General features: G+C 44.9%; 1 pseudogene across 2 annotated transcripts; it reads right to left on the reverse strand.

The window, feature by feature from the left end:
- Nucleotides 1-2,065: 2,065 nt before the first annotated feature.
- Nucleotides 2,066-9,467, reverse strand: LOC147000795 (igE-binding protein pseudogene; annotated as a pseudogene). 2 transcript variants are annotated; one of them, XR_015045651.1, is made up of 3 exons: nucleotides 9,361-9,467; nucleotides 7,562-7,765; nucleotides 2,066-2,247 (listed from the first exon to the last, which is right to left on the reverse strand). The product of XR_015045651.1 is annotated as an igE-binding protein pseudogene, transcript variant X2 (transcript). The 2 variants fall into 2 exon arrangements; XR_015045650.1 differs by lacking the exon at nucleotides 2,066-2,247 and having other exon boundaries at nucleotides 5,466-7,765.
- Between the last annotated feature and the right edge of the window lie 5,171 nt (nucleotides 9,468-14,638).

The raw sequence follows: 14,638 nt of genomic DNA on the forward strand, positions 1-14,638 counted from the left end.
CCGAGAATGGGCAGTGACTAGGAGTGAGTTCACTCTCGCACTTGCGCACAAGGCTTGTTTACTAGTTTGTCACAGTGGAGGCCAGCGCCATCTTATAATGGTGATTGCTCGCGGCACGCGCACGGCTCTCCATAGCGATTGCTCACTGCACGGCTTTCCACATCTCCCCCTTTTTATTTTATTAAATTGAGGCTGGACTAGGTCTGTGTAATTATGCCCATCCGCTGTGGCTCCTGTCTTAGGTCGTTCCTCCAATGTCACAGCTTTTCCTGTCAGAGGGTAACCCTATCGCCACCGGGCCCCGTGTCTTAGGATGATCTGTGCATGAGGAAAGTTGCCCATCCCTGGATACCGCAGTGCTATGTGACAGTAACTACTAAATGACCTAGGGCGAACTCTACAAAAGAGGCCAGCCACCAATGTCAACTAATTTTTGAGCATAGATAGCCAGATTTCGGGGGAGGCGCCTTGCTCAATGGCAGCAAGTGCTTGAGCTATCACAACCTTGTCACGTGTTTGTTGGGTTCTGAGCTTGCAAACCAACCAGAGCATGAACACAAGTCCACAGCAGGTGGCAACACCAAATAAACCCACCCCCACCCATTCCTTAAAATAAGAAAATGCAGATGAAATCCAGGAGGAGAAGCCCTCTGTCAATGACAGGTCCACTCGCGTTGAGTTGATCTTTAAAACTGCCACCCTCAGGGCCTCAAGAGTCTCATCGAATCCCTCAGACCAATTTCCTGCAAGATACAAGGAAAGCTGTCTAGACAGATTAGCTGCATAAGTAAAATTTTCATATTGGACACTGGTAATACACAGAGCTTCCAGTTTTCTTTCACAACCCAACTGGGCCATCTGGTATAGAACTCCTATCTGTTCTTCTGCCAAGTCAAGGTGCTGATTCAATATCATCAGCCCTCCCTTTAACTTGGTACTAGCAGAAGTTTGGACAGTGATGGCATCAGCCAGATCTGCTGAAAGCTGTTTAATTTTGTGCCTGATTGAACCGTACTAGCCATAGCATACCCTGCAGCTGTAGCAGCAGCTGCACTGGCTGAAATTGCTATGATCACGGCAGCAGTAATTCCAAAATCTCTTTTTTGTCGAAACAGGGATAAGGTGGAGGGTGTTTCCACCGGGACAGGGATCCAACGTGGGATCCGTGCTACCATGGCACGGGTGTTCTTTGTTATGTCCCAACATTGAGAAATCCAACAAGAATCATTGGAACAGACTTCAAATGAATCATTTGAAAGAATAAACAAGAAAGGGGGGTAAACACAGACTGGGGTAGATGGATAATTAATCTGGTTTACCAAAGTTTTATTGAACCCAGTGATCTCTACACTGGTATTAGTATATCCATAAGAATCCTGGGAGGCAGCATGTATTCCCCAATACTGAGCAAATCTTGAGATGCCAGTAAAAGAAGCCTTTCCAACTGCTCCTCCCTGGATAAAGATCAAAGGATTGAGTTCTGTACAACTGCCATTGACTCCACAAAGCACCCACTTGTGAAAGGGATGCATTCTAAAGTCCTGTATGAAAAGTCCCTCTTTCATAACAAATTCCTTCTCTGGATCATCTATCATGTTGGGAGAAAAGGAAAAGGTTTTACTCTGATCTGCCCAATGAGTGATGGAGGATTGACAATCAGACCAAGGCAGTATCAGCCCTTCATCTTCCAAGCTACAATGAGGGGCTATTTTTGGTTGGTGGGGACGTTCTTTGTCTGAAAAGTTAGGTGGTAGAAATGTACCATTAACCCAAATTGCCTCCTGCCAAAAGGTCCGATTTGTAAAGGTTATATCTGCATTGGAAGTATCTTGGGTTGTGCTTACCCAACCTCCTCGGTGCTCATTAAACTTCCCCAAAGCTTGAGCTGTGAGGTTGATACATTTTCCTGGTCCATTAATTTGAAAACATAAAGAACCCTGTTCTAATAAAGAGCGATTTTCCCCTAATGGTGCTCGGGTGGGATCATAGGGTAGATATGGCAAATCTAATGTTTTATTAGTAGTAAAGAATTTTGGAAAAACTATAGCATTATGGCGAACTGGCATTGGTTTAGGGAAAGTCGAGAGAATGGCCCATCTCTGTTCGCCCCTCATACTAGGAACCTGAGACAAGTTCAGCATTGTCAGGATCAGGAGCAGTCCTCAGGAGGTCTGCATCTTCTGCACCATCCTTGATGAATATCTTGCGGGTGAGTCATTCCGGCAGCCAAAATGGGTTGTCTTCACTCTGTGGAAAAACACAAACAGCTCCCCTGGATCTTATCAAAATAGGATCCGGGCCTTTCCACAGACCAGTTAAGACATCCTTCCATTTGACCATTTCTTTTGGTCTATCAGGGTCTGAGCTATGTCGATCAGCTGCAGAGCGACCTTGCTCGTCAAGATTCAAAAAATTGAGTGTAAAGAGTGCCATAGATACAGCTACGCTTGGCACTGAGGACAGAGTCTCATCAACTCCCCCTTTTTGTTTTATAAGATAAGACTTAAGTGTATGGTGAGCACGTTCCACAATGCCTTGTCCTTGAGGATTATAAGGAAGGCCAGTCAAGTGAGTGACATCCATTTGATGACAAAATTGCTGAAATTTAGTAGAGGTATATGCTGGCCCATTATCAGTTTTAAGAATTGTGGGCTTGCCCCAAGCACTCCACGCTTCTAAACAGTGCTGTATAACATGAGAGGCTTTCTCACCTGTTAAAGGTGTAGCAAACATAACACCAGAGCAGGTGTCAATGGAAACATGTAAATATTGATTTCTTCCAAAGGAGGAAATATGAGTGACATCCATTTGCCAGACCTGTAATGGTCTGATGCCTCGGGGGTTTACCCCTACATGAGGAGTAGGCAGAAATTGACAACAGTTTTGACATTGGGTGACAATGTCACGAGCTTCTTTCCTAGTTAAAGTGAAACGGCGGCGTAATGTTTCAGCCGTCACGTGGAAGCATTTATGAAACTCCCTTGCAGCCTCTGACTGCGAGGACAGAGCAGCAGCCACGATTCTAGTAGCTTTGTCTGCCAAGTCATTTCCATGAGACATGGGGCCAGGAAGGCCAGAATGAGCCCTAACATGAGTAATATACACAAGATGTCTTCTATGTAACAAGGCTGACTGAATTTGCTGAAAAATGTGAGCAAGCTTGCTAGAGGGTCTAATTAAGCCAGCAACTTCAAGCATATTAACTGCATTGACCACATATGAAGAGTCAGATACAATATTGAGCGGTCCCGGAAAAGTTTCAAGGACTTCTAGAACTACCAAACACTCTACAACCTGGGGTGATGTCTCACTATATTGTTTAGATGTTACTTGGCCATTTACTACATATGCACCTATGCCAGATTTGGATCCATCTGTATACACTACTACCCCATCCGGAAGTGGGTGTTTGGCTGTTATTACTGGAAACACTATGGCTTGGCTTAAGGCAAATTGTAAAATTGGATGTTTTGGATAATGATTATCAATTTGTCCTGAATAAGAGGCAACCAAGACTGCCCAATCGTTAGTTGTTGCTGCCAGGGTTTGAACTTGAGCAGAAGTATAAGGTACGATTAGCATATGAGGTTCTTTCCCAAAATAAGTAATAGCTGCTTTTATCCCCCTAAGTGCAAGTTGAGCAATTGCATTAGGATACCACTCAATAATTTTTGCAGGGGAAGCATTAGGATGGACCCACAATAAGGGTCCTTTTTGCCATAAGACTGCTGTTGGTAACTGTGCAGTTTTTAATATGCACAATTCAAATGATTTTGACTCCTCAATGCGTTGTAATTGAGCATCTTGTAAGGCCTTTTCTATCGTTTGTAAAGCTTGACATGCAGCTGGGGTAAGTGCTCTGTGGGAGGAGATGTGGGTATCTCCCTCTAATATGTCAAATAAGGGCTTTAATTCTGCTGATGGAATTTTCAAAAATGATCTTAGCCAATTAATATCTCCTAGCAATTTTTGGAAATCATTCAAGGTATGTAGGTGATCTTTGCGAATCTCTAATTTTTGAGGAACAATTTTGTCAGGATAAATGAGTGACCCTAGGAAGGCTCCCATTTGAGCAACTTGCACCTTTTCAGTGGCCACCTGCAATCCCCATTGCCCTAACGTTTTTATTAATATAGGGTATGCATCTTGCAATAATTGTGAATTTTTATGGCAAATCAAAATGTCATCCATATAAATTATCACCTGTAATGATGGAAAATGCTCTCTAACTGACTTAAGTGCCAATTGCACATACAGTTGACACATGGTGGGACTATTTGCCATCCCCTGAGGTAGGACCTTCCATTGGTATCTTTGATCCGGTTCTAAATGATTAATGGCTGGGATGGTAAATGCAAATCTTTGCCTATCTTGAGGGCATAAAGGTATAGAGAAAAAGCAATCTTTAATATCTATAATTATAATTTCCCAATTTTGGGTAAGGCAGAAAGCAATGGTAGCCCTCGCTGAACTGGTCCAAATAGACGCATTTATGCATTAATAGCTCTAAGATCATGTAATAAGCGCCATTTGCCAGATTTTTTCTTAATTACGAAAATAGGTGTATTCCAGGGTGAGGTAGAGGGCTCTAAATGACCCAAGCGTAGCTGTTCAGAAATTAGTTTTGTAGCTGCTTCTAACTTTTCAGAGGAGAGAGGCCATTGAGGAACCCATACAACTTCCTCTGTAAGCCATGGTATGGGCATGGAGCCCTCAACGGCCCCTAGAAAAAACCCAAACCTTGTCTCCCATTATTACCTTTTTGAGGGATAGGTTCAAGTTTACCCTGCTCTCCTTTCCCTAATCCCCTTCCTTCTTTATAGCCCATTTTCTTCATTATTTGAACAGCTTGTGGCGAGTATTCATTAGTCAAGGTCAATCCTAGTGCCTGTAAGATGTCTCTCCCCCAGAGATTTACTGGGAGTGGTAAAACATAGGGAGTGAATCGTCCTGTTTGACCTTCAGGAGCTGTCCAGCTCAAAGAACGGGAACTAATAGTGGGACAGGACTGATAACCTAAACCTTGCAAAGAACGTGATGACTGAGTAACGGGCCAAGTTTTTGGCCACCATTGGGAAGACAGGATACTTTTATCTGCTCCTGTGTCTAAAATCCCTTTAAATTGTTTTCCTTCTATAACTAATTCTAAGAATGGCCTGAAATCAAGAGGCATCACTAAGTAAGCAGAATCATTCCCAGTAGAACCAATCCCTCTGGTAGCTCGAGGGACACCAGAGGAAGGAAAACAGCCATGTAGGCTTGGCAAAATTATTAACTGAGCTATTCTATCCCCTTGTGAAATAGAAAAGACACCCTGAGGACAGGAACAGAGAACTTGAAGTTCCCCTTCATAGTCTTGATCTACGACTCCAGGGTGAACAATAAAACCTTGTAAGGTAGGGAGGCCCGGCCCAATATTAGGCCAACACTCCCGGATGGCAGAGGTCCTTTATAGTCAGTAGGAATAGGCTGTACCCCCATTTGGGGCATTAGCATGAATCGGGTGGTGGTACGGAGGTCCAACCCAGCTGATCCTTCTGTTGCCCTGCGGACTGTGGGGTCCACCTTTTGCCTGTCGAGGTCCCATATGTTTTCAGGCCCTGAGACCTGAGGGCCCTGTACTGGTTTTTTGGAATGGTCTCATTATCTACTGCTTGAGGGAATCCTGGCTGCAGGGGCCTGCCTCGAATGTCCCTGACTGAACGACAATCTCTAGCCCAATGATATCCTTTTCCACACTTAGTACACAGTCCTGGTGCTCTCCTTTTGACAAGGGCTCTACAGTCCTTTTTTAAGTGTCCCGGTTTGCCACAATTATAGCAGAGTTTGAACTCAGCCGTGTCAGGGCGTTTTTGCCCTTGTAGAATGGCAGCTACTAAACCTGCATTAGTGAGTGGCCCTCCAAGCTCACGGCAAACCTTCAACCAGTCCTGCAGTCCCTTGCTCTTTCTAGGTGTAATAGCCGCCCTGCATTCCTGGGTAGCCTGTTCATAGATCAACTGTTCAATTAAAGGCATAGCTGTCTCTGGATCCCCAAAAATTCTCCCTGCCGCTTCTGTCATTCTAGCCACAAAATCTGAGAATGACTCCTGTGTGCCCTGGGTGATCTTGGTCAAATGCCCACTTGCCTCTCCCTTCTTAGAGAGTGCCTTCCATGCCTTAACTGCAGCAGCTGATATCTGAGCATAAGCTCCCCAATGGTAATTTGTCTGGTTATTAGCGTGTTGTCCCTGACCTGTAAGCAACTCAAAAGTCCATGTTCCTTGGTCCCCTTCAACATTGGCATTGGCCCTTGCCTGTGCTTGGCAGGAGTCTTGCCACAAAGCTTTCCATTCTAAATACATTCCCATGTTAGGAGATGCGGCTTTTACTACGGTCATCCAATCGCCGGGGGTCATTGCCAGAGTCGCAAGCCTTTCGACTTGGGCTACAGTAAAGTTGGCATTGACTCCATAGTTACGAACTGACTCTGCTAATTCTTTAATCTGTATATACTCCACTGGGGCATGAACGCGTCCACCCTCTGCGCCTTCAAAGACTGGGAACGCTTGCTGCACTTTTCTCTGTTCCTCTTTTGAAATGAATGAGTCTGATTGATACCTCTGCACGTAGGGCGGAGGTGTACTAGGACCCAGAGGTTGCGGATCTGAAGATCGCATAGTGATTTGACATTTGTCTCTAGCTACTTTTGCTTTCTTTAGGTTATTCTGTGACTGATTAGCTCGTCTTTCATCTGGCTGGTATCTTTCTTCCTCTAAGTCTGTTTCCTCAGAGGAGCTAAGTTCCTTATCCAATTCTGAGCTACTGACAGCTAGTGCCTTAAACTCATCTAATGGCGGGTAGAGGCTCCTTTCCTTATGTGCCTCTCCAGTTCTTTCTCTCTTCTTCTCTCCCTTTCCATCCCTTTTTCTAATCTCTCCCAAGGCATTCTTTCCTTTATATCTCTTTTCCTCGGGCTCAAGGCCCGTGGAAAGGCCTAAATTCTTTGGTGCACCTTGTTTCATCCCAACTTTCAATCTCTCTCCCCACTCTGCCTCTGATAGACTGTCTTGAATTTCGTCCAAAATCTTCTGCCCTGCTTCTTCCATCTGCTCACAATCCTCATCTGTTAAGCACGATCTCACCAATTTCCATAACGGCATGATCCCTGCTTTAAGTTTGCCGTTCTGCTGTTCCCTAACTAGACCTCCTTTCAGTTTATCCCAAGAAGTGACAGTTAATGAACCTGAGCAAGCATACCATGGTGCCACATGGTCTACCTCCCTGACAAATGCCTCTATACTCTTAGTGGCGATATTTAGGCCACACTGCTTCAGGACCGACCTTAACGCCACTACTACAGAGTGAGAAATTCCCATACTGCTGCTATCCAGTCCTGACCGTGACTCTAACTAATCGCTGTCCAGGCACTGTCCAGGTGCTGTTCGAACCTGACTGCGACTGGGAACCAGTCAGCAGTTCCAGCGGTGGAAGCAAAACTAAACTGAAAGGGAAAGTGCGATCGCCGTGCAAACAATCAAAAGGGCATCTAACTCTGGAGAAATTTCAAGACTATACTTACCTTGCAGAGCTGTAGTGTCCCGCAGTTCTGGTTCCGCCCCGCGAACGAGGGATCTTCCTTGCGCCGGTGTGATGGTATAAAGTTCCCGGGTCTTCGGCGCCACTTATCCCGAGCTTTTGTCCCCGCAGGCAAGAACACACTCAGGACAACCGGAATCTTCTGCGGCAAAGCTTTATTGCTTACTTCTCAGGAAGATCTGGTTTTCTTTTTTAAGGAACAGAAATACATACAGTGTATTAAGGAGGAGGAGGAGGAGGAAGAGGAAGAAGAGGAAGAAGAGGAAGAAGAGGAAGAAGAGGAAGAAGAGGAAGAAGAGGAAGAAGAAGAAGAAGAAGAAGAAGAAGAAGAAGAAGAAGAAGAAGAAGAAGAAGAAGAAGAAGAAGAAGAAGAAGAAGAAGAAGAAGAAGAAGAAATGAGAATGAGGAACCCAGAGGGGATAGGGACTCCACTGAAAGATCATCAGAATCAACTAACGTGGACCCCTGGGGGTTCCCAGAGATTGAACCACCGCCAACCAAAGAGCAAGCATGGGCTGGACCTAGGCACCCACACATATGTAACAGATATGTAGCTTGTTCTTCATGTGGGTCCCCTAAAAGCTGGAATAGGGGCTGTCCCTGACTCTGTCGATTTACTGTGGATCCTGTTCCCCTAACTAGGCTTCCCTGTCTAGCCTCAGTGAGAGAGGATGCAATGAGTAGATGTGCCAGGGTGAGTTGATACCTGGGGTGTGGGGGACTGGGGAAGAACTCCCCCTTCTTTTAGGAGGGAAATGTGGAGGAGGGGCTGGGAGGGACCAGGAGGAGGGCTGCAATCAGGATGTAAAGTGAATGAATAAATAAATAAATAAATAAATAAATAAATAAATAAAAGAGGAGGAGGAAGAAGAGGAGGAGGAGAGAGGTGCTGTGGTTCATGGCTTTAATCCTAAAACCTAGGAGGCAGTCAGGCAGACTTCTGTGAGTCTGAGACCAGCCTGGTCTCAGGCTCTAGGTTCTAGGATAGCCAGAGCTACATAGTATGACCCTCTTTCAAAATAAGAAAGTAAGTAAGTAAGTAAATAAATAAATAAATAAATAAAATAAGAAGAAAACATTACTAAGGATGGGGGTGAAATAGTAACCAGGAGACAGAATGCTCAAAAGCTCTAAATGTTTTCAAGGACTGGGACTGCAGCTCATTTGGTAGAGTGCATGCCTGACATGCGCAAAACCCTGGGTTGGACTTCCCAGAACTGCTTAATAAAATCAGGAATGCTGGTATAAGCCCTTGACCCAGGGGGATGGGGGCCAAGAACAAGTTCAAAACCTTCTTGGTTACAATGTCATGTTTGAGGCCAGCCTGGGTTACAGGAGACACTGTTGTATTAAAACTAAACAAGTAACACTTTTTTGAGTCATCATTCGACATCTTTGAAACTGTGTAGACGAGGAAATAATAGACATGACTAATTACATATCATTTTTCTCTATTTGCTAAATTTAGCTCCTTAAGCATCAGTACTAGTCTCTGATTTAATAACACTGTTATTAATAGATGGGATGTTATAGTCTGAGGACTCTGCCTTGCCACAGTTTGCTAGCCTGTGGTGAGGGGATGAGTAGAGTGTAATGGAGAGGAGCCTTCTCCTGGAACTGGGTTTTTGGACCTTTCTCTGAGTGAGGAAAGCCTGCTCTTCACATCACTGAGGAGTCTCCTGCTCCCCCTCTGGGCAACCCAACAAAATGACCAAGGCTCTTGCACTTGTCCCCTTAACTGCAAAATGAGGGAATTACACTGGATTTGGTCCTTATACTCACCCCTGGGGAGGCTGGCAGAAACTGAAAGGCTAAGACCTGGCAGCAGAGCTTCTCATCCAAGGGTCCTGATGAACCTCAGAAACCGAGCATATGCATCATCGTTGCACGATTTCAGCTTAGTTATACAAGCTGGCCTTGAAGTGTTGCTAGGTAACCACATCCCATGTTAAAGGCCAAAGTTGACACAGAAAGCAGAGTTGGTAAGAAAAGATGGTGAGTCAGAGAAACCTGATGGACCGAACCCTGTATTTGATTTGTCCTTCCTGTTTCTCACTGTGGTGCTGAGCATGTCCTGCAAAAACCCAGAGCTGTTCTTCGTGAAACTAGACTCATACACTTGTGCAGAGATGAAGCACACAGGGAGAGTCAGCCAGCAGAAAAGCACCAGCAGGGAGTTCTACAGACCCACTACAGTCTTTCACTCTCTGTCTCTTGGAGAAGACATTCCACCTCACCCAAACTTGGAGATACACAAGCAAAGGGAATTCTAGAAAATATGGCACAGTTTACAACAGGGACTCATTGGCAAATCGTCACACCATAGTGGATGCATTTCCTGACCTCCCTCAAATGGGGTATGTGACTTCTACATACCCCATTCAGACACTGATCCTAACATTCACTGTGATGGTAGTCAGAGATAGCCCCCTGGGGAGGAGCTCTGTTCTGAGCGTGTTAATGTGTTAGTGCCCTACAAAGAGTTTGTTGTGTAATGCGCCCCAAAACCTAGGGTGGCTTTGTCATACCTGTCTGACTATGTGTGCAGACAGGCCATGCATGTAAGTAGTTCACCACCTTCAAACAGAATAGTTCATACTCTAGTCTGAAATGTCGGGCTGTGTTACATACTGCCTTGAGCCTTACCTCAAATAAAGGAAAGGAGTGTTTTAGGTTTTGTTTTAGTTGTTGTTGTTTGGTTTAGTTTTGTTGTTTTTTGTTTGTCTTTGTGTTTTTGAGACAGGATCTCACTATGTAGACCTGGCTATCTTGGAACTCACCAAGTAGACCCGATCGATAGACCCGATCGATCGATAGACCCGATCGATGTCTTATTTTTAAACATCTGAATAATGAGAATAAGCCACCAGTGTATTACCTAGAATGAACTGAGGACCAGCCATAGTCACAAAATCTTTTCAGAAAGAGAGAGAGAGAGAGAGAGAGAGAGAGAGAGAGAGAGATTGATGCATTCTGATAAGCTCTCCTAGCCAAGTGAGCACCATGTCAGCAGCTGCCACAAGTTGCTCTTGCAAAGTTGTTTTGATTTTTCATTAGGAAATAAGGAACCAAATTCCAAGGGCCAATGAGTCCAAGCTGAGTTAACAAACGAGCGAGGGCAAAGTTAAACCAAACTGCTGACGGCGGGCCTCTGTGAAGAACACCGCCCTTGATCTGAAGGTTAGCTAAAGAATTTTCTCTGAACAACCTCTCCAAAGAAACTGGAACAAAATCAGAAGCGGCACTTTGGTGCTTTAGGGTATCGGGGGAGGTGCCTGAGGAAAGCATCCCCACTTCCTCTGTTCCCACTTACAGGGAGAAGCTGCCCAGCAGCAGACAGGCATGGGGGCCGACGCTTACTGCGCCCTCCCCACAACCTCTCTCCCTCTCTCCCCACTTCACTTGTCACATATCTACTCTAGGCAAGCAGCTGCCATGCTTTAAGTGGCCCCGTGGAAGGCCTTATATGGCACAGAATGTGTCTAACTGCGACCCTAGCTCACGCCTTCATGAGAGATGCTGAGTCAGCATCACCTAGCCCAGCCATTCCCTGAAATCTGACAAATCACAAACTATGCAACAATAAACTAAGTTTATGGTTTAACCCACTAAGATTATGGCTAAATTTTTGTGATTACTGGTACTTGGAGTAGGTGTTGCTTTTACATGTGGGAGAGGCTTTGGAACTGGAAAAAAGACTTTGTTGAGAGTGGCTGAAAGCCTTGGACAGCTTCAACTTGTTTCCGGTGCTTGCAGGAGACCAAGGCGAGGCTGTTAGGAATGCAAAGACTGGAACTTCTGGAGTTGGCCAGAACACTGCTTAGTGCTGTCCCCTGATGCCACGGGGAAAGAAGCAGCTGCTCTGGGTTCTTAATGGGGACACTTCAAGTCAGAATGTTGGGGTTTGCCAATTTCCTCCAGTTGCTTCAAGATGCTGATGGGGACACAGGCACAATACCTGGGGACACATGAACAAGCATCTCTTCACCCCAGATAGAGAATCAATGACAGACCAAAATAAGATTCCACCAAAGTCCTCTGGCAATGAGTTTATTGGGTAAGGGGTTATTTATAGGGTCAGAAATAACTCAAAGACATCTGTGTCATCAAAAGCCCACCCCGGCATGAGTAACAGCTCATAAAAGCTGGACGCTGGAGCTCACTGTAGACAGCTCAACGGGCTGGAGAATCTCTGACAGTCAGCTAGTCTTATCTGAGTCTCTTCAGCAGTCCTTACAGCTTATCTGACCTTGGAGTCAGGGGTCTTGTGATATGGTCCCTTTCAGGAACTTCCTGCAAGTTTCGAATTGTTTGCTTCAATGAGTCTAAAGAGCCTTCTTTCGAAGTTCTTGGGTCTTAACAGAGGACTCTGCTGCATGTCAGGAGCTGGGCCTGGGTGGCTGTGGACATGGTCGCTTTCTCAGAGGCGAACTAGTCTGCATGAGTGTGAAGTGGCTTCTAAGCAAACATTAGATGCACAGGTAGGTCTGTTGAGAACTCTGTCACTCAGAGAACTGTAGGCATGACCAGAAAACATGCATTTTAAAGATTTCAGGAGCAGGGGCGATAGCTCTGTAAGTAAGTAAAGTACCTGCTGTGCAAGCCAAGGACCCAGGTTCAGATCCGAAAAATCCAGATAGAGATCTGAACATAAGAGCCTGCCCGTAGCTCCAGCCCTGTGGGAAGGCAAGCAGAGCCAGCATAGCTGAACCGATGAGGTTCAGGTTCTGTGAAAGGCCCTGTCTTAGTTAGGGTTTTATGGTTGTGAAGAGGCACCATGACCAAGGCAACTCTTATATCATCGTGGTACAAAGCCTGGCGGCTTGCAGGCAGACTTGCTGGAGAGGTAGCTAAGAATTCTACGTCTGGATCCACAGGCAGCAGGAAGAGAACTGAGACACACTGAGTCCTCAAAGCCCACCTGCTGGTGACACTCTTGTTCCAACCAACCCACAAGTACTCCAATGAGGCCACACCCTCCTAAGAGTGCCACTCCCTATGAAACTATGGGGACCATTTTTATTCAAACCATCACAGAACCTATCTCAAAAAACAAAGGTAGAGAGTGATTAAGATTTTCCCTCCCTCCACCATGATTTCCCTCCTCTGTCAATCCATAGGTTCCAGGAGAGGCCAGTACCAAGAAGCCTCACGATGAAGAACTGAGGCTCTTATCAAAGTCTAGCACAGAATTAAGGATTCTCTCCAATTGGCCACATGGCTGTCCATTTGGGACACACAGATGCTAGAACCTCAGTAAAGCATCAGATGATGTAACCCTGGATATGTAGCGATACTAACTTCCAGAGAGACTCTGAGCAAGAGCCACTGAGTCACTAAGCTCACATGCCTGGCGGTTAGAAGGTATGTTGTATGAGAAGCACGCATTTGTCGAGTGTAAGCTCTGTCTCTAAGCAGCCCATGCTGACCTTAGACCTGCAGCCTTTCTGCAGCACTGTCCTGAGGACTGAGCATTGCCGTGAACATCACAGCTGGCTGTGGTCTGTGTTCTGACTCACTCAGTGTTGGTCTGTGTGTTTCTGATGCTTTCGGCCTGCGCTGACCTGGACATGCCCCTTCAGAGCTGTCCTACAGACAGTGTTCCTTTTATCTGCAAATGAGCCAGTCCTGAGTCAGAGCTTAGGGCTCTGGGCTCTCACACTCAGAACACTGGCCACAGCTTTTCGCTTTAGGTCAGGAGTGAGACACCCAGGTATGAGATAGCCCTTTCGCCCGGGCTATCAGACATTAGTCTTACCCTGCCCACTTCTTCTCATGGAAACTATAAGAAAGGCTTTCACAAGAGACATTATATTAGATAAGGATACTCAGAAAACCAGTAAGATAAAAAACTTGTATTTAAAAACTTTTGTATTCCACTAAATTGGAAAAAAAAAACCTTTAAAAATGCACAAATTTCTAGACTCACATAACCTACCTAAATCGAAGCATGTGCAATAAATAACTTAGATGGTTTTATGATGAGCAATGAGGTCAAAGCAGTGACAAAGTTTCTCTTGACAAAGAAAAGAGAGGGAGGCTGGAGAGATGGCTCAGCGGTTAAGAGCACTGACTGCTCTTCCAAAGGCCCTGAGTTCAAATCCCAGCAACCACATGGTGGCTCACAACCATCCATAATGAGATCTGACACTCTCTTCTGGTGTGTCTGAAGACTGCTACAGTGTACTTACAAATAATAATAAATAAACCTTTTTTTTAAAGTCCAGACTTTGGGGGATAGAGCGCTCAATTCTACCAGACAAAGTACTAATACCAAATTTTTCTCAAACTACTCCATAAAATAGAAGCAGAAAGAATGTTACCATACTGCATGCAATGCCAGATTTGCCTTAACATTAAAACAAAATGCAGACACACAGAGAGAGACAGACAGACAGACAGACAGACACACACACACACACACACACACACACACAATTAGAAGCAAGTCTCTCTGGTAAACACAGATGCAAACATTCTCAGTAAAACACTTGCAAACTGAATTCAAGAACACATCAAAAGGTCATCCATCATGTTCAAGGCGGCTTCATTCCGGTGGTACAGAGATGGTATAACATAAATCAAATCAGTAATGGTATACATCCCATAAATAAGCTCAAGACAGAAATCACACTACTGTATCAAAAAATGCAAGAAGGACTTTTGAAAAACAAAACAAAACAAAAATCCCTTGATCTAAAGTCCTGAAAAAAAACTAGGAATAGGACCATGTCTCAATATAATAATGGCTTATTATGATGAAACTACACCCTAACTATATAAATGGGGAAAAAAATCAAAGGATTTTCACCAAAATCAGGAACAGACAATGGCGTCCACTTCTCCACTCATATGTAACATGGTACTTGGAAGGCTTAGTGAGGGCAATAATACTGGAAGGGAACACAAGGGAAACAAAGATGAAACGGAAAGGAAATGTCTTCATGGGCAGATGAGACATAAGAGACTCAAGAGCCCACGAGAGAAGTCTTAGATCTGGCTAACACTTTCAGCAAAGCATAAAAAACAACACAAAAATCAGTAGCCTTCCTATATACCA

This window comes from Mus caroli, unplaced genomic scaffold, assembly GCF_978045245.1.
Source record: "Mus caroli unplaced genomic scaffold, Mus_caroli_1 scaffold_16, whole genome shotgun sequence".
Taxonomy (NCBI): Eukaryota; Metazoa; Chordata; class Mammalia; order Rodentia; family Muridae; genus Mus; species Mus caroli.